Here is a 20,854-nt window from a genome sequence, read left to right on the forward strand (position 1 = left end):
CTTAACAGCCTTTTTCAGAACAAAAGTTTTAAATTTTGATGAAGTCCAACTAAGTAAATTTTTCTTTTATGGGTTGTGCATTTGGTGTCAGGTGTAAGAAGTCTTTGCCTAGAGTTCTGGTTCTTTTTCATGGAGAATGGCATGTAGAAACCAAGATCTCAGCATTAGGTATGCTCACTGCTGTCAGGGAGTGGATGTTCCCAGGCCCTCAGTGGACAGAGCCGCAGAGGATGTGTGTCCTGAGTTAGCCTTTCTAGATTTTGCAGTATATTTCCTTGGCATTTCCAAGTGTAGGCACCCATTCTGTGGCTTCCTTCATTCTCCAGACTCTGCCGACACTCTCCATCTTCCATTGTCTAAAAGCTTGTTTGTTCATCACTGTCTTCTTTCTTGTTTTATTAATTTTTGACTTTTTTACTCATTTTCGGTAAGTTTGATTTTCAGTGGAGATGTGTGAGAAAACAGATAAATCCATGGATTATCACTGTGTTGGATGTGTACTTCCTGGGTCGGTAACAATTCCTTTTCAAGTCTGTTTTTGTTTTTTTTGCACTGTCAGCCTTCCCCCCTCCTACAGTGCTGGTGGTTCTCACCTGATTGTACTATTCTGCCGCCTGTAGTCTTCCACGATTCTCATAACCATGGAACAGAGATGAAGTCTGTTAACGTATTCAGTTTTTCTTTATATGCGGACCCCAGCTTACCTTTCCAGTTTGTTTTCTGCAAACCTGCTATATTTATTCCACTGCAGAGCTATTCCAAGTACCTTACATTTCCCCATGTGTGGTATGTTCTTCTGTTCCTTTCTCCTCAGCTTTCCTTTGGAGCACATTTGCTGCTTCTATAACATTTTCTATAGAGCACACAGCCTGGCATATAGTAGATGCTTGATGCATTAAATAAACAAACAAATACTATTTCTCTTAAGTAATATTGCCACCCAAATTCTTTGCCTGTTACTTCTAAATACTGTCATATATAGTGTCTTTCTTAATTCTCAAAGCAACTAAGTAAGTCAGTATTCCTCTTTTATAAATGATGCTGGGTGAATTGTCCAAGGTCATAATTGTAGGAGTTAAACTAAATCTAACAAATGTTGTGTGCCTTATTATGTGACAAGCCTTGGTTTAGATTCTAGAGACATTTGGGGAACAAGCAGACAAATGTGTCCCTAATGGAACCAATATTAGAATGCTTAAATCCCAACCCTTGTTGGCTGGGTTCTAGGGGAAGTCTTCTATAACCTCATCTTAGATGTCATCTCCTTTTCAGTCTTTCCTGACCATCCTGGAAGGGGTTAGGAATGGGGTAGGAAGAGTAGCTCTGTCTTCTGTGTTCTCATTAATTCTGTTTTGTGTTCACTTTGTGCCCAGCTTTAATCTACCTAGTATTTATAAAATTATTTATTTTTGGGGCCTTTACTAAAGTGAGCTGCCATGGGCAGGAACTGTTTCTGGTATCCAGGATGCCTGGCGCATATGTAATATTCTTGGTAAGTGTTTGAATCCATTAATAAAGACTTATCCATGGTCGTCATTTACTAATAGCAGGTACAGTACTTCCTTATTGTTCCTTACTGCTTCTACATAAGGATACAAACCAGTTCCATTCTGTATTCTTAGTCAGGTGGGCATATTCTGAAAGAGGTCATGTACACAAGTTTTTCTTGAAGTTTAATAAACTGTTTGCTTGTGGGTGTGTACACATCTCCAGTCTGGAGAGGCAGTCTTGACCCCCCTCTTCCCTTCTCAGTATTAACCATCTTATAGGAGTTGGGAGTTACTGTTAAAGGAGTATGCTGATAGACTGTAAGGTGTCAGAAATACCAGCCTCTTTTCAAGTTCAAGAAGATAGGGTATTTCAGAAGATGTAGAATGTTTACTTTCCAACATTTTGCAAACCAGGCACATTGTAATTTTTCTTCCATGTTTATTTGCATACAAAATGTTGAGGTTTATCTATAGCTATTTAAAAAACCATGGCAGAACTTGGCTTAAAGCAGCAGTACTCCGTTCTGTTTTCATTCTCCAGTTCGGGCAGGGCGTGCCGCTGTTCCACATGGTATCCGCTGGCACTGGACACCCTGGGTTGACTTTCTCTTACACACATGTGGTGTCGGGGGCCTTTTCCTCCACATGGCTTTTCTACCTGGCTACCGTGGCTTTTCTCACAGCATGGTCTTGCGGAACTGGACTTTGTACGTGGTGACTGGATTCTGGAGGTACCAACAGTGGAAGCTGCCAGGCTGCCTGAAGGCTTATGCCTGGAACTGGCACCGTGTTGTCTTCACCAAAAGCACGTTAGCAGGCCAGTTCAGATCCAAGCAGAAAGTACTGTAGGGGTGTGGGCACTTGCCAAGGTGGTGTATTGGGGCCACCAAGGAACACTCCACCATGTGAACCAGGTACTATTCTGAAGGGGAAAAAGGAAAAAAGACTTTTCTGTTTGTTTTTATTGTCTAATCTTATTGGCCTATTCATTTTATAATGCAGTGGTATAATTGTATGCCTAACTTTGCTGTAAGTACATTCAAATAGCTGTATAATATTAATATAATTTGTCAAATTCACTGTAACAGTGTATTGGCAATTTTGCTAGGGATCATACGTACAGATCTCGGGTTAGGGAAAAAGATAATATTTTATGGATGCTCAGCTCCAAATTACACTTAAAGTACCAAAGTACTAGATAAAAACCCTGTTAAAACTTCGTGAAATAAGTGATGTGGATCTCCTTTTGGGTTACATGTTGGCAATCTATAACGTAGCTCAGTTCTTTCTCTAGTAATCCTGTGGTTGGGTTTTGCATAGGAGAAAGAAGAGTAGACAAACTCAGATCTTCTCTAAATGCAGCTCCAGAAGAGATCTTGCCCCAAACAGATCTCTCCTTAATGCTGTACATGTGACAGTGTTTTTCATTTCATTTAAATAGTTCCTTGATTCCATCTTGAGGTCCTCTTGTTACCAGGCTGGGTGTGACAGTGTCAGAAACATTGTGACTCGTAGACCATATTCATCAGAGTCCTTTGGAAAGCTACATAAGAAATGCAGATTCAGACATAGCCCCTCCAGGCTTCTTCTAAGGGTCTGGGTGATGTTGAGTTTGAAGATCACATTTCCAGGCTCTTTAACGTTCATTCTCTAAGGGGTAATATCATGCTCCAAGGGAACAAAAATTGTTCTTGGGCAAGGGGGAACAAAAACAATCTTAGATATTACAGTGGTTTGTGGCCCTCCAAAAGTCAGGCCTACCTGACAAAATCTTATTCCTTAATGTTTATTCTCATTAAGGAGAAATTTAAGTCTTCTCCTCGGGGATGGGAATGATGAAAAAAAGGTTGAGGAACTTTGTCCTGTGAGAATTATTCTGACATAATACCTGCCCCACAGGATCTGTACCTCCTCCCGCATCTTGAGAGAACTTAGTATGTGATTTGGATAACGTTTTTTAAATACTAGGATTTTACCTACATTAAATGGATTAGCCTTAAAAATATCTAGAGGGTGAGAGCATTTTAAACGATGACATTTTGCCATCCAAGCAGATTGATCCTACCATTATGAACAAAGCACTGTTAGAATGGACTGTTCTGGGATTTGGAAACCTTTTGGCTTTATATTAGCATACACTCTGCATGTTCTTCAACTTGTTAACATACAACTCACCCTGATTTCTTGCACGCCACAGGAAAGGAGGTGTTCCGGTCTCCTAGGAGCAAGGCCTGCCCTTGCTTCTGCTTCCTGCAAGGTGTAGGCCTTTGGAGGGAGTCGGGGTTGGAAGTTGGGGAGGGCTGCGGTGGAAGGCAGGGCCACAGTGCTCTTGTTCTCCATGGAGGGGGAGTACTGTTGCCTGGGTTTGCTCTCTTCCTTCTTTGCTTTGGGCTGGGTAGCACTGAAAATGTTTTTGGGCACGGGGGTGGGGAGGCAGTGTGGGAGAAGTGGAAGAGATGTCTCCGGTGTTTTACCTTCTGGAAAGGAGACACCTGGAATTTGATTTTGAGTATTTCTTGTAGTCATTCAGGGTAATGTTGATGACTTTATACTTGTTTTGTTTTCTGTGTAATTTGTCCAGGCTTTAGAAGAGGTAAAGTCATGGTACAGCCAGAAAACTGAAGGCCTGTAAATCTGCATTCACCTGCAAACACATTGCTTTGCAACTGGCAGGTGCTGGGGTAGGTTATTTGTTGAATCAGTGAATGAAATTAATCCAAATGTTATTTTGAAAAATGTACTTTCTTTTCTGTGATTTTAGATTCTGGTCTGTAGCATGATGTTGAAGGAAAAGTGAGCTGGAAAGTTAGGAGTCATGGAGTCCTGTGTTTTTCCTATCTGCCATGTTTTTCCATTTCCCTTGACTCCTAGTATCCTTGTCTATAAGCTTGAGGTTTATAGTAGCCCATAGATGATCTTTTAAGAGCCTTCAGGACCCCAAATTTTATTATCAAATGTTGTGAACACATTAGAAATGTCCTCAGCTGATGAATTTGTGAAAGGGAATTCATTCCAGTTGTTGCATAACAGTAGTGTGTTAGGGCACACAGTTAAGTTCTGCGTTTGAGCAGTACAGTGCCTCTAAGCACACAGAATGGTCTTGAGGTCGGTGGCAGGGTTGGTGGGGATGATGGTCTCAGCTGGTCATTCTGGGGCACAGATTTCTTCTGTTTTTTCTTTAATGTCCCTTAGGGTGCATTGTGTTGGTTCTTGCCCCAACTCACAGAAAGGCAGAGACAGACAAGTGTTCACTACAGGTTGTAGAGCCCAAAAAAGTATCACACTACACTTTTTTTTTCATGTTCTGTCCATGGAACTTAGTCATATGGCCATACCAGGCTGCAAGGGAGACTGGGAAGTGTAAAATGACAGGACAGTCATGTGCTTAACTATAATGGAAGAAGGAAATGACTGTCTGCCACAAATAGCATAGATGAAGCTGTTTAGTTTTTCTTGAACACTTTTGGGGGAAGCTTTTTACTTAAGTTTTTGTTGAGCAAAAAATTGTGTAATTAGTAAAATGAATTATTTTGACAAGTGATGGGTTAAAATCCTAGTATATCAAAAGACAAGATTTGAAATTAATTAGAGACATTAAACTGTCCAGCTCTAACAGATTAGACCTTTGTCTTCTTGAAGTACAAGCCAGGTAAGCGTCATTTAATTTTGTTGGCATTCTGTGTTTGGAGAAACACAGGTACAAATCCAGTTACAAGCGATGTCTCTGTTTTTCCACAGGAGTAGCCCTAGCCTGTAGTTCATTTCGGTAAACTAATCCAATAAAAGGACGTTCCTTCTTAAGTACCATCAGGGCTCTTGGCTCTGAGTTTTTATCGTAAGTTCCTAAATTCAGCCATGTATCAAAATCGCCTGAAGTTCTGTTCAAAACACAGGTTCAGGCTCTACCCTCTGGTGGTTTTGATGGTTAAGCCTCTGAATCTGAATTTTTAACAAGCCTCTTAGTGATTGTATGCAGCCATCAGTGGTCTGGGAACCACTGCTTTAGATAGTCTGTGCTTCAGCTGCCTCACGTGTGAAAGTATAGGAAGTACAGAACCTACTTTGCTTCATAGGGTTCAGAGAGCATGTAGTGGGTTGTGTTTAAAAACGTTTCATGAACTAAAACGTACCATGAGAAATGTTAGGCAGTAATGTTAGTCAAGTCTCTGCCAGTTATTGTGCTAATTTATTTGCAAACAGTTCTAAAAGGTAAGTGCTTTTATCTCCATTTAGAAATAACGCTTGGAAATAACTGTAAGGTAGAAATCTAGGCTTTGTGATCTGCAGTTGAATAGGGATTCTAAAAGTTACCTGCCCTGTTTAACCACCCATAGCAGAACCAGCCAAATAATTTACCACGTACCACGTTTTAAGATAATACGTATCGAAGTAACCTTGGTTTTGCCAACTAGACCGGCTATAGGTCTGGCCTCTTTAAGGTCAGTTACAGGTTAATTTTTACAACCTCCTCCACCACTTGGGTCTCCAGAGTTTGCAGGAACGTCGTGACCGTACCTGTGCTGATGGGAGTCAACCAACCAAGGAACAGGAGTTTCTTGATCCTCCTCAGACCCTCGCTGAGTCAGGATGTCCACAGTTATCTGTCACCTCCTGCTTCCCCTCCTGTACCCTCTTTCCCTAGCATTAAAAGAGCTTGAAATCAACCTTTGAGTTAAGCTGGGCCTTTAGGACAATAGTCCTCCCAACTTCGAACCTGCTGGCTTGTTGAATAGTTTCTGTGCCCTGTGCCTCAGGGGTGGGAGTGGGGGATGAGATGTGATATTTGTGTCAACTTGGTGACTTAAGTACATGTTTAGTGTCATCTGTGTGGGAAACTGTGCTTTGTACTTTGGCCATGCCAAGCTGAATGTGACATAGTCTCTGCTCATAAGGAAGATACAACCTAGTCGAGCAGAGAAGACCTAAAAACAAGTCATGGTAACATTCTTAAGATTTTCTTTTTAAAGAATGAATCCTGCAACTGTAAAAAGGCAGGTTCTGAGTATGATGTTCAAGTTCAGAGGAAGGGAGAGGTCATGTGAGGTGAAGAGCACAGTTTGGGACAGGAGGAATGATTTCCCTTTTTCTTTTGGCCTCCGAGGCAGCAGCCTTTGTCAGGTACTAGGGGAGCTCTCCTCTCCTCCCTAGTGCAGTTGCCAGCACCTTGCAGGCAAGTAAGGTGATGGAGAAGCTTGCGAAGGTTCAGTATATGACCCCTGCCCTGAAGTAAAGGGGGGCAGAACTAAATTTGATGGCGCAAACCACGTGCTGGGGCAGTGAGGCATATCACCTCAGTCAGTTCCAATAGTTCTGTGAGTTGAGGGAGACACTGTCCTTTAGTGGAAGGAGCAAGGGATTTTAAAGAAGCAGTTGATAACGTTGAAGCCAAGTCTGTCTTGTTCATTTAAGTGGCTTGGATGTTCCAATAAGTCGTTGTTTCCTGGCGAAACAGTTTCACAGGACGTGTCGCACTCTTCCCTTCAGCATGTTAGGGTTGCCTTTTCTGGCGAGGCCTTGAAAGATTGCTGCTGACCCCGTGTGTCATGGATGGAGATCTGTGGGCTCGTTCTCAAGCCACAGGGGAAGGGGAACAGTGGGTATGGAAAACATGCAGCATTTGTTAGTAGTGAACCTTTACAGGAAATGCAAAGGTTGATTTATTTGACAAATAATGCACCAAATGCTAGGGATAAAGTAGGGAAAAATAGACAAATACAGTTGGTGCCCTTATGTCATTGATAGTCAAGGCTTGGCATTTTAATGTTGGCTGTTTGTGATAGAATATGCTAGAACTTTCTCGAACTGTTCCAGGTTGGCTAGCTCAGTATTGGGTTTCACTGGGCATGAGAGTTGTAGAGATTTTACACTGTATGTCTTCCAGTGGTTATATCTCTTTAAAGCTTGAAGGAACTCATCAAAAAGCAGTAAGATCATTCCAAATGAGATGTCGATGTAAATTAATCACACTTTTCCATATCATCCAAGAATACAAATACAGATTGGAGCATTTTTCATAGGTGACATTTGTAGAATGTACATACTTTTAAGAAGATTTGAAAATACCTTTCTTCCTTTTATTAATAAGTTTCTTGTGACTGCTGTAATAAATCAGCACAAACTTAGTGGCTTCAAACAACAGAAATTTGTTCTCTCAAAGTTCTGGAGGCAAGAAGTCTGAAGCCAGTACCACTGAGCTAAAATCAAAGTGTCCACAGGCCCAGGGCCGTGCTTCCTCAGGAGTCCCTAGGAGACAGTCTGTTTCTTGCCTTGTCCAGCTTCTGGTAGCCTCCTGCTTTCCTTGACTTGTGGCCACATCACTGCAGTCTCTTCCTCCATGCTCATAACCACCTTCTCCTCTTTATTAAATCTCCCTCTGCTTCTCTCCTACAGGGACACTGTGGTACAGTATGGGGTCCACCTGGATAATCTCCATCTCAAGCTTCTTAATTTAGTCATCTTCACATCTACAAAGACTCTTCCCAAATAAGACAAATAGGTTGTAGAGATCAGGATGTGAGTATTATATCTGGGGAGTGATGTTTTTCAGTTTACATTGCTTTGAATTACTTTGAAGATTACAAAGATTGCTTTGGAAATAGCAACTTTCAGATATATTTCCCATTATAGTAAGAATTCATAATATATCTTATAACTTTCAAATGTTAGCTTGATGATCCAAATTTGGGATCCAAATTGGGAAGCACTGCCCTAAATTTTACCACCTTACATGCCATTTTTAACAATGGTTTTGAGCTACTTGTCTCTGAATAATGGAGGTTATTGTTCTTTTAGGGATGGCTCAAGCTGACAGGGATAATTTGTTATCAAGCACTTATTAAAAATGAGTCTAAATTTAGAAAAATGATAGAAATCATTGGAACTTATTTTAGCAATCTAGGAATTTTAATGACTGAGAAGGTACAGATTGCAGGAGAGTAGTGAAAATATACTATGATTATATTTTGTCTAAAGTTGCTTGGTTATATTGAACTTGCAAATGTGTTGTACTTGGATTATATCTTCCATTATGCTGTACTTTACTTTAGCTAATTTTGGATTAGTCTAACATTAGCTCATTTTGAGTAAGATACGAGCACACATTAAGTAGTGGTGTTTAAAAAAAATGTTCACACTTAGAATGGAGGGTTTTTACAGTCATGAACCAGTCATGAACATAAATGTGTGCGTGCGTGTGTTTTAATTTTAATACCCGGTTCTTTCTTGAACCTGTCTAATTTTTTGTCATCCTTTAAAAAATATAGACTATTTTTTTTTTGATTATTTGATTAAATAGTCATTACTCTTAAGTATCTTAAGATATATATTTTGAAGTCTTTTTAGGTAGTTCTATTATTTCTAGTTTCTTTGGTGTGAAATGTGTTTTTTTATCTTCTAAATTTCTCTTGTGATGGAGGGGGTTTATTTGTAATTATTGTGTGTGAGTTCTTAGGAACTTCTGAAGTGTTCTATATTTTGAGGGAAGTACATATCTGTTTCAAAATATTTAGAGTCAGTGACACTTTTCCACTTCCTTTCCCCATTTCCCAAATGTAATAACCATAAACACTGTCTATCTGTTTACCTGCTTGCCACTTTGGGCAGTTGTTGCCATGGCTTTTATTCTTTCTTATATTATACATTATAAGCTTCAGTTTATAATTTTAAGATTTTTTATTTAAGCATGTTTTAAATTCCAGGGTACAATTATTTTTGTTTTAAATAATCTTTAGTTTACAAGAAGGAGCATTTTATGGAAAAATTTAGAAATTTCATGAAAATATAAACAATTATGAAAATTTACCTACTTACTTACCATTTTTCCTTTGTGTAGATTAGCATTTCCATCCAGTATCACTTTCCCTTAGTCTGAAGAACATTATTAATGTTTTTTGTAGGGCAGGTCTGCTGGCAAAGAACTGTCTGATTTTTAAAAATCTTGCAGGTGTCTTCTCACCTTTGTGTTTGAAGATTATTTTCACTGGATATAGAATTCTAGATTGGTAGTTTTTGTCATTCAGCACATTGATAGTGGTGGTCCACTATCTTCTGACTTTCATGCTTTTCTGATGAGGTATCAGTGATAATTATTGTTTTGTTTTTCTGTATACGTAGTGGTTTTTTTGTTTTTGTCTCAGGCTGCATTCAATATTTTATCTTTGGTTTTAAGCTGTTTGTGATGTGCCTGAATGTGGCTATAATTTGAGAGTTTTTTTAGCCATGATTTCTTCAAAATTTTTTCTGCCCCTTTCTCACTGTCTTCTTATGTGATTCCATTTTCATGTGTGTTAGAACATTTTATATTCTGCAGATCATTTTGTTCTCTCTTCCTTAGATTGTATAATTTCTATTGATTGTCTTCAAGTTGACTGATTTTCTTCCTATCATTTAGTTATGTTTTTTACTTCTAGAATTTCCTATTTGTTCTTTTTTTGTGGTTTGTATTTTTCTGCTCAGATGCTCTGTTCACACATTGAAGAGAATATCTTCCTTAAAGATTTTGAGCATACTGTCTTCTAATTCTTTTTGTAAAATAGCTGCTTTAAAGTCTTCATCTGTTAAGTCTAACATCTGGTCCATCTTGGGGTTGTGTTCTGTTGATTCCTTTTTTCCCCCTATGTCTGTGGATCACATTTTTCTGTTTCTTTGCTTGCTTACTAACTTTTGATTGAACCCTGCTTCCTTAGAGTATTAATATTTGTTCTAGAGGGCTGGTTGATCACCTTGAATTCACATATGTTTTATGTTTGTTTTTATGATGTATTATGCAAAATACATGGAAAGTTCACATCTAAAATGGTTCCCCTTGTTATATTCTCTTTTAGCAATTCATATTTTCCCCAATAACCATTAGCATGGTTTGTTGTCATATGTTAGTATGATTTTGTCTGTTTCCCATGTTGGGCCATGAGTTCCCACAGGGCAGGTGCAGTGATAGTAAACCTTGCCCTTACGTCTGCAGTACTCAGCACATACTTGTTGAAGAGATGAATGATGAACTTGAAACTATGTATGTTGTGGCATCATCTGATTTTTAGGATATTGTTTGTGTATATGCAGTTATTTAAAGTTATTTTTCAATTTCAGTAGTTGTAAACGATGGCACTTCCGAAGTGTATTCAGAAGTATGTGTGTATGGTTCCTCTTTCAACTTTCTGCATTCCTACCCACCACCTTCCAAGTCCCATTGCCCTGACCAGAGATATTGCTATTAAAGGTTTGCAGTGTCTTCTGGACATTTTCTTGTGTATTTTCATTTATATGTAAGTATGCCTGTGTTGTTGTACACATATATTTGTACATACATTGGGTAGCCGTGGAATTTGAATGCTCGATTAAGTGGCAATTAAATATTTTGCTTTTATGATGGGTTTGATAATCAAATCTTTTCAGTGTTTATTTTACTTTATGATACTCATAAAGCCCATGGCCTCTAGTCCTCAGTTTCCACCTCTGCTAAAGGACTGATTTGAATTAAATGAAATTAAAGATATCTTAACTTTAAATCATATTATTGTATAATCCCAAAATGCGCCATCTGTGTAATGTGAAAAAGTAGGAAGAAAAAATCAAATGTGACTTTGGGTAGCAAAGGGAACTTTTGGAATAAGTTGTTAAGATGTGCAATTGTTTTCCTCCAAGAGTGGCTAGAGAATATTAACTAAGTAAACTAGTAGTGAGATCTGTCTATGCTTAGGGACTTTGACAGTAGGAAGTTTGCACTTTATTGTTCCCACAAAGCTAGCTGATGATGTCCTAAAGGGCTGGATTTTCCATATCAGAACTAACTGTACATTTGTTAACAAAATGAGTCCTTCTAGAAACATTTTATGGAAAACAAAATGTACACAGATAAAGTTCTGTTAGTGATTTACTTAAAAACATCTTATGGAAAATAGTTTCCCAAGCTATTTTAACCCTTTTCTCCTCTTCCAAAAGAAACAAACAAAAATTATGCTCAGTCATACTATGCTGGTAAGCTCTCTTATCATGGAGTCTTCAAATTTCTCTTAGCTGCTTTTGTCAAGTACATGACTTATTTTATAGTTTAAGGAATTGTATTTCTAATACTTTTTCATGTATCATTTTTATTTTTAAAAAACTTTTAATTATGGAAAACTTCAAACATTTACAAAAGTAGAGAGAATGATACAATGAACTCTTATTTCCCTGTCATCCTATTCAGCAGTTACCAATTATTTTGCTCACCTGGTTTCCTAACATTTTCATGTTAGATAAAACCAAATTCAAAAATAACATTTTTAAAAAAGAGGCTTGGTATTTTATAGAAAAAAAAAAAACCTTTGAACTATGCCCAACCTTTATCTGACAGTGGCTATTTACATACAGTTGATAGTTATAGAAAAATTTTTTTAGCTCGTTTGACATTCTCTGTAGTAAAAATACCAGATTTTGTGCCATTTGTATTGAAATGAGTTACCGTGCTAACCCAGGAGGTGTCCCCTCATTAGGTTGCAGGTATGACTTAACAGTTCTTGTTATCTTGTCTTAAATATGTAAAAACTTTAACTCATTCATTTGTTTGAACAAAGGAACCAAAAGCAGCTGTTTTTAGGAGATGATGTGGCTTAATGATGGTCTTCTTTAATGGCTACAGTTGAGGAAGCTGGCCTTCTGAGAGGGTGAGATGAACTATGCTTTTCCCACTTGCTGGGACTTGATGCCAACCTGCATACAGTTAGTTATCTAAAGGCAGAGTGGGGTTGACACTGTATAATACTGCTATGGCAGTGTTAACAAGGGAGTGGTGTCTGTAGGGAACGCTGGTGGAGACTTTCTCAGGAAGACAGCGTTGGTATTGGGTTTGGGGCATGGTGTTACAGGCAGAGACGAATAAGGAAGTCTCAGACATGGAGTAGGCTGAGCAAAAATGTGGTATTTGCGGGATGGGCTTTGTCCATTGTGGTTGGAGTAGATTTGGGGAAAGTTTATAGTAGGAGATAAGACTGGAAAGGTTGGAAGTAATGACCCTATAAAATATGACAACATGCAGAAGCAGATGTGTATTGAGCATTTGTGCATTGTTTTAAATGTGTGCTTTTTGTGTGCTATGTCAGCGGTATGGGGTTATTCTCATTTTGTACATGAAGCTACTTAGTCACCTAGGAGTTTAAAATTGTAGAGCAGGCTACGCTGGAGCCTCGTTTCTTTAGAGTCTTCAATATCAGGTTAAGCAATGCTAAGTATGTTTTTGGGCCTTACTGTGGATGGTCTGTTAACTAATTTTTAAAAACAAAGATCTTTAATAGTTTATTATGAGTTTTTTACCTGTACTGGAGTTTTAAAAATTGGATGTCCTTAGAGGTTGTTCTTGTAGTTGTGGCCTTAGTTAGATCCCATGATGACTTTTATGTTCAGATGGAGGCTGAATTTCTCGGACCATTTTTTCCTGATTGTAAAAGGTGTGCTAATTTATAAATTAGTTGTGATGCCCTGAAAAGTATAAAGAAGAAAATTTTAAATTACCCAGAATTTTATTAGACAAAGACATTTTTTGTTAATAATTTTATATATTCCAGAGTTTTTTCTTTGTGTTTATTTTACTTTCCCAACACTGTGCTTTGGGGGGTGGGTTTTGAGTCCTTCTTATACAGTGTATGATATTTTCCCTCAAGTTATATACTTACCATCAGAAGAACCTAAATGCTCACATATTTTGTCATATGAATGTACCATAATCTGTGTACATTTCTTTTGGTGTTGAACATTTTTGTTTCTAATTTTTTATTATTTTTAATGATAAACTTTTGTATATAAATTCTGTATTTTCTGTCATGAACTGGATTTCTAAAAGTAGAGATTGAGCGTGAGGCAAAATAGACTAATGGAACATGAATCAGTGCCACATGAAGAAAAGACAGCTGTCGAGGAACAGTACCCTGTTGCAAGCTCATGTTCGAGTTATACTGTGTTCAGATTTGGAGACCATGAATTGAGAAACAAAGCATGAGATAATGAGCAAGATAAGTGGATTAAGGCTGGCTAATTATATTTGAGAAGAGATCCAGTGTCTTGATGTTCAGTTAGAGAAGCAGCTGAGGAATAAGTCTTTGGTGCATAGGAAGAGTGTTTTGTAGGCTGTTAAAGCCATTTTCCAGGTCTTCAGTGTGCAGAAAAACATGAACTTAACTTGGTATAGAGGAATTTAGCATACAGTTTGTGACTCAGGACTGAAAATTATTGGTATAGTTTATGATGAGAATTATTCTTTGAGCTGGGTGGATTTCCACTGTATTCAGGATTTTCTTCTGCTTAAGTAGGAAGGGGTGCGTAAGTGGTGTTCTTAAGGGTTTTCCAGACCTTTATTCTGAAGATTTATTTTAATACTGTCTTTTCACTTGGATGTCTCTTGGTCTTATACAGAAATAAGAGGGCAGTAATACTATGTCAAGGTTTGTAGTTTTGATTGAAAGGCTAAATCAAAACAAGAAAACAAATAAGTAAACCCTATCTAGAGAGCTAGAGAAATAACATGCTCGTTTATGTAATTGATTTGTAAGCTTGTAAACAAGGTTTCAGAAGTTGCATATCCAGTCTAGTGAGGTCAGTGAAATTTGAAGTACAAGTTGGGAAGTATTGATATTAACAAATAAGCCACAGTATTAGAATTGTGACAGTGTTACTGCTGATATGTCATGCCAGTCATTCTTTTTTTTTATTAAGGTATTATTGATATACACTCTTATGACGGTTCACATGAAAAAACAATGTGATTACTACATTTGCCCATATTATCAAGTCCCCACCCATGCCCCATTGTAGTCACTGTCCATCAGTGTAGTAAGATACCACAGATTCACTGTTTGCCTACACTGTTTTCCCCATGAACCCCCACACCATGTGTACTAAACATAATATTCCTCAATCCCCATCTCCCTCCTTCCCGACCCACCCTCCCACACCCCTCCCCTTTGGTAACCATTAGTCCCTCCTTGGAGTCTGTGAGTCTGCTGTTGTTTTGTCCCTTCAGTTTTGCTTCGTTGTTATACTGCACAAATGAGGGAAATCATTTGGTACTTGTCTTTCTTCGCCTGGTTTATTTCACTGAGCATAATATCCTCCAGCTCCATCCATATTGTTGCAAATGGCAGGATTTGTTTTCTTCTTAAGACTGTATAGTATTCCATTGTGTGTATCTACCACATCTTCTTTCTTCATCCATTCTTCTACTGATGGACACTTAGCTTGCTTCCATATCTTGGCTATTGTATATAGTGCTGTGATAAACATAGGGGTGCATATGTCTTTTTGAATCTGAGAACTTGTATTCTTTGGGTAAATTCTAAGGAGTGGGATTCCCGGGTCAGATGGTATTTCTATTTTTAGTTTTTTGAGGAACCTCTCTATTGCTTTCCACATGGTTGAACTAGCTTACATTCCTACCAGCAGTGTAGGAGGGTTCCCCTTTCTCTGCATCCTTGCCAGCATTTGTTGTTCTTAGTCTTTTTGATGCTGGCTATCCTAACTGGTGTGAGATGATACCTCATTATGGTTTTAATTTGCATTTCCCTGATAATTAGTGATGTGGAGCATCTTTTCATCTGCCTGTTGGCCATCTGAATTTCTTCTTTGGTCAAGTGTCTGTTCATATCCTCTGCCCATTTTTAATAGGGTTATTTGCTTTTTGGGTGTTGAGGCCTGTGAGGTTTTTATATATTTTGGATGTTAACCTCTTGTTGGATATGTCATTTACAAATATATTCTCTGATACTGTAGGGTGCCTTTTTGTTCTGTTGATGGTGTCCTTTGCCATACAGAAGTTTTTAGTTCGATGTAGTCGCATATGTTAATTTTTGCTTTTGTTTCCCTTGCTCGAGGAGATGCGTTCAGGAAGAAGTTGCTCATGTTTATATTCAAGAAATTTTTGCCTATGTTGTCTTCTAAGAGTTTATGGTTTCATGACTTACATTCCAGTCTTTGGTCCATTTTGAGTTTACTTTTGTTTATTGGGTTAGACAATAATCCAGTTTCATTCTCTTACATGTAGCTGTCCAGTTTTGCCAACACCAGTTGTTGAAGAGGCTGTCATTTCCCCATTGTATGTCCATGGCTCCTTTATCATATATTAATTGACCATATATGGTTGGGTTAATATCTGGGCTCTCTAGTCTGTTCCATTGGTCTATGGGTCTGTTCTTGTGCCAGTGCCTAATTGTCTTGATTACTGTGGCTTTGTAGTAGAGCTTGAAGTTGGGGAGTGTAATCCCCACCCCCCACCCCCGCTTTATTCTTCCTTCTCAGGATCGCTTTGGCTATTCGGGCTCTTTTGTGGTTCCATATGAATTTTAGAATGATTTGCTCCAGTTCATTGAAGAATGCTGTTCATGTTTTGATAAGAACTGCATTGATTCTGCAGATTGCTTTAGGCAGGATGGCCATTTTAACAATATTAATTCTTCCTATCTATGAGCATGGGATGTGTTTCCATTTATTGGTATCTTCTTTAATTTCTTTCATGAGTGTCTTAGAGTTTTCAAAGATTAGGTCTTTCACTTCCTTGGTTAGGTTTATTCTTAGGTATTTTATTCTTTTTCATGCAACTGTGAATGGAATTGTTTTTCTGATTTCTCTTTCTGCCAGTTCATTGTTAGTGTATAGGAATGCAACAGGTTTCTGTGTATTAATTTTGTATCCTGCAACTTTGCTGACTGCAGATATTAGATCTAATAGTTTTGGAGTGGATTCTTTAGGGTTTTTTATGTACAATATCATGTCATCTGCAAACAGTGACAGTTTAACTTTGTCCTTCCAATCTGGATGCCCTTTATTTCTTTGTGTTGTCTGATTGCCATGGCTAGGACCTCCAAAACTGTTGAATAAAAGTGGGGAGAGTGGGCATCCTTGTCTGGTTCCTGATCTTAAAGGAAAGACTTTCGGCTTCTCGCTGTTAAGTATGATGTTGGCTGTGGGTTTGTCATATATGGCATTTATTATGTTGAGGTACTTGCGCTCTATACCCATTTTATTGAGAGTTTTTATCATGAAGGGATGTTGAATTTTGTCAAATGCTTTTTTTGGCATCTATGGTTTTTGTCCTTTTTGTTGATGTGGTGGATGGTGTTGATGAATTTTCTAATATTGTACCATCCTTGCATCCCTTGAGTAAATCCTACTTCGTCATAGTGGATGAACTTTTTGACATATTTTTGAATTCGGTCTGCTAATATTTGTTGAGTATTTTTGCATCTATGTTCATCAGGGATATTGGTCTGTAATTTTCTTTTTTTTTGTGGTGTCCTTGCCTGGTTTTGGTTTTAGAGTGATGCTGACCTCATAGAATGAGTTTGGGAGTATTCCCAGCTCTTCTACTTTCTGGAAAACTTTAAGAGGATGGGTATTAGGTCTTCACTAAATGTAGGTAAAATTTAGTGGTGAAGCCATCTGGTCCAGGCGTTTTGTTCTTGGGTAGGTTTTTGATTACCAGTTCAATTTCATTGCTGGTAATTGGTCTGTCCAGATTTTCTGTTTCTTTCTGGGTCAGCCTTGGAAGGTTGTATTTTTCTAGAAAGTTGTCCATTCCTTCTAGGTTATCCAGTTTGTTAGCATACAATTTTTCATAGTATTCTCTCATAATTCTTTGTATTTCTGTGGTGTCCATAGTGATTTTTCCTTACTCATTTCTGATTCTGTTTATGTGTGTAGACTCTGTTTTTTTCTTGATAAATTTGGCTAGGGGTTCATCTATTGTGTTTATTTTCTTGAAGAACCAGCTCTTTCATTGATTCTATTGTTTTATTCTTCTCGATTTTATTTATTTATGCTCTAATCTTTATTATGTCCCTCCTACTAACTTTGGACCTCATTTGTTCTTCTTTGTCTAGTTTCATTAATTGTGAGTTCAGATTGTTCATATAGGATTGTTCTTTCCTGAGGTAAGCTTGTATTGCAATATACTTCCCTCTTAGCATGGCCTTCGCTGTGTCCCACAGATTTTGGGATGTTGAATTATTGTCATTTGTGTCCATATATTGCTTGATCTCTGTTTTTATTTGGTCATTGATCCATTGGTTATTTAGGAGCATGTTGTGAAGCATCCATGTGTTTGTGGGCCTTTTCATTTTCTTTGCATAATTTATTTCTAGTTTCATACCTTTGTGATCTGAGAAGCTGATTGGTACAATTTCAGTCTTTCTGAATTTACCGAGGCTCTTTTTGTGACCTAGTATATGATCTATTCTTGAAAATGTTCCACGTGCACTTGAGAAGAATGTGTACTCTGCTGCTTTTGGGTGTAGAGTTCTGTAGATGTCTATTAGGTCCATTGTTCTAATGTGTTGTTCAGTGTCTCTGTGTCCTTACTTATTTTCTGTCTGGTTGATCTGTCCTTTGGAGTGAGTGGAGTGTTGAAGTCTCCTGGAATGAATGCATTGCATTCTATTTCCCCTTTTAATTCTGGTAGTATTTTTTTCACATATAGGTGCTCCTGTGTTGGGTGCATGCATATTTATAATGGTTATATCTTCTTGTTGGATTGATACCTTTATCATTATGTAATGTCCTTCTTTGTCTCTTGTGACTTTCTTTGTTTTGAAGTCTACTTTGTCTGTTACAAGTACTGCAACTCCTGCTTTTTTCTCCCTGTTAGTTGCATGAAGTGTCTTTTTCCATCCCTTTACTTTTAGTCTGTGTATGTCTTTGGGTTTAAAGTGAGTCTCTTGTAGGCAGCATATAGATGGGTCTTGTTTTTTTATCCATTCAGTGACTCTGTGTCTTTTGATTGGTGCATTCAGACCATTTACATTTAGGGTGATTATCAGTAGGTATGTACTTATTGCCATTACAGACTTTAGATTTGTGGTTACCAAAGGTTCAAGGTTAACTTCCTTACTGTCTTAAGAGTCTGACTTAACTCACTTAGTATGCTATTACAAACACAATCTAAAGTTTCTTTTTTTCTCCTCTTTTTTCTTCCTCCTCCAATTGTTATATATTGGGTATCATATTCTGTACTCTTTATCTATCCCTTGACTGACTTTGGGCATAGGTGATTTAATTTTGCATTTGCTTAGTAATTTAATGTTCTTCTTTCTTTACTGTGGTTTTATTACCTCTCTGGTGACAGCTATTAAACCTTAGGAACACTTCCTTCTACAGCAGTCCCTCCAAAATACACTGTAGAGACGGTTTGTGGGAGGTAAATTCAGCTTCTGCTTATCTGAAAATTGTTTAATCCCTCCTTCAAATTTAAATGATCTCACGGGATAAAGTATTCTTGTTCAAGGCCCTTCTGCTTCATTGCATTAAGTATATCATGCCACTCCCTTGTGGCCTGTAAGGTTTCTGCTGGGAAGTCTGATGACAGCCTGATGGGCTTTCCTTTGTATGTGATCTTATTTCTTTCTCTGGCTGCTTTTAATAATCTGTCTCTATCCTTTATCTTTGCCATTTTAATTATTATATGTCTTGGTGTTGTCTTCCATAGGTCCCTTGTGTTGGGAGAGCTGAGAGACTATTTCCTTCCCCAGATTGGGGAAGTTTTCAGCAATTACTTCCTCAAAGACACTTTCTATCCCTTTTTCTCTCTCTCCTTCTTCTGGTACCCCTATAATGCGAGTATTTTTTCCGTTTGGATTGGTCACACAGTTCTCTCAATATTCTTTCATTCTTAGAGATCCTTTTTTTCTTTCTGTGCCTCAGCTTATTTGTATTCCTCTTCTTTAATTTCTATTTCATTTATTGTCTCTTCCACCATATCTAATTTGCTCTTAAAACCTTTCATTTTATGTTTCATTTGTGATACTCTGTTCTGTAATGATTGGATCTCTGACTAGAATTCATTCCAGAGTTCTTGAATATTTTTCTGTACCTCCATCAGCATGTTTATGATTTTTAGTTTGATATCTCTTACAGGAATATTAATGAGATCAGTTTCATTTGACTCTTGTTCTGGTGTATGTATGATTTTGCTTTGAACCAGGTTCCTTTGGCATTTCATATTTGTATGTGGTGCCCTCTAGTGCCCAGAAGCTCTACTCTCTGGAGCTGCTCAGTCCCTGGAGCAATGTTGGCGGTCGCAGGGGTGCAGTGTTGGTGCCTGGGCGGAGAAAAGAGCTGTTTTCTGCTTCCCAACTGCTATGCCTGTCTCTACTGCTGGAACCAGTGGGCCAAGCACATAGTTATAAGCCTCTATGCTTTGCATTTGTAGCTGCTGTAGGCAGGGCTTCGCTCTGGCTGGTCTGACACCAAGGCAGGTTTTGCCTGTTTGGGAGCTAGGTGCGAGCTGGCCGGGAGAACGCAGTTTGCTGCATGTCACAGTGGAGGGCCTTGGAGCTGCATAGCCAGCCAGGGGATTGGAGTGCCTGAAGATCGTGAAAGTTCCCAACCTGCTGGGCAGAGTACACCTGGACATGTTTGTCCATGCCCTTTCTCCTGAGCAGTAAGCTCTGTGCAATCCTTGCCCCTTTAGCAGCCATCTCACTGTTAGGAAGTCTCTCAGACTGCCTGCCCTTCTTTTGTCCCAGAGCAGCCAGATATGGATCCCTGTTTTTCACAAACTGCTGGAATCTCAGTTTTTCCAGGTATTCTGCCTATCTTAGCTTTCCAATCCCCCTAATCACTAGAGCACCATGCAATGTAGATTTGTGCTCCCAGAGCAGATCTCCAGTGCTAGGTGCACAGCAGTCCCAGGCCTCCACTCCCTCCCAGCTCCATTTCTCTTCCTCCCGCCTGTTGAGGTGGGGTGGGGGTAGGGCTTAGGTCCCACCAGGTCATGGCTTTGGTATGTTACCCTGTTCCATGAGATCTTTTCTGTTCTCCAGGTATATGCAGTCTGGTGCAGCCTTATTTCCTGTTGCTTTTTCAGGACTAGTTGTATGAATTATATTTTCATATTATACATGGCTTTAGGAGGAGGCCTCTATCACCTCTCACACTGCCATCTTTAGTACTCTTTTAGAAAATACTTATTTAATACCTATTATGTGCCATGGTTCATGCTGTGTACTAAAAGTATAATCACAAACATGTTAAGCTCTCTGTTGTTAAGGAGAGTATATTTAGTGAGAAGGTAAACTTGTATTACAGGCAATTACAGAGCACTTGCAGCACATGTAAAGGGTATTGAATCCAGTTTCTTGAGAAAGGAGGTAAGGGAGTCTTGTGCCAGTCATTCTTACAGGATTTCCGTTGATCAAGAAAATTCTAGGTTAAGCTTTTAAAGACTTGAGAGTCTTAAGATTTTCACTACAAAAATGCACATGCATTTTTGAAAATTTAGAAAATACACAGGATAATAACAATTCCCCACTACTATTTACATTTTGTGTGCAACCTTTTTTTTTCTGCACACTATTTTTCTCTTCTTTTGAAAATCAAATATAATCATGCCTGAATTCTGCCATATTGCC

At 38.4% G+C, this 20,854-nt stretch overlaps 1 protein-coding gene across 12 annotated transcripts in view; it reads left to right on the plus strand.

Moving 5' to 3' along the window:
* Positions 1-20,854, plus strand: part of DYRK1A (dual specificity tyrosine phosphorylation regulated kinase 1A) — a 152,448-nt gene that overhangs the window by 24,220 nt on the left and 107,374 nt on the right. For 4 of the 12 annotated variants that reach the window (XM_057504549.1, XM_036899223.2, XM_036899214.2 and 1 more), the window contains exon 2: positions 4,072-4,171. The exons of the other annotated variants lie outside the window; for them this stretch is intronic. The gene's annotated coding sequence lies outside the window, so the exon portion shown is untranslated. The remainder of the gene's footprint in view (positions 1-4,071; positions 4,172-20,854) is intronic. 12 annotated transcript variants of the gene reach the window in all.

This window comes from Manis pentadactyla, chromosome 1 (genome assembly GCF_030020395.1).
Source record: "Manis pentadactyla isolate mManPen7 chromosome 1, mManPen7.hap1, whole genome shotgun sequence".
NCBI lineage: Eukaryota > Metazoa > Chordata > Mammalia > Pholidota > Manidae > Manis > Manis pentadactyla.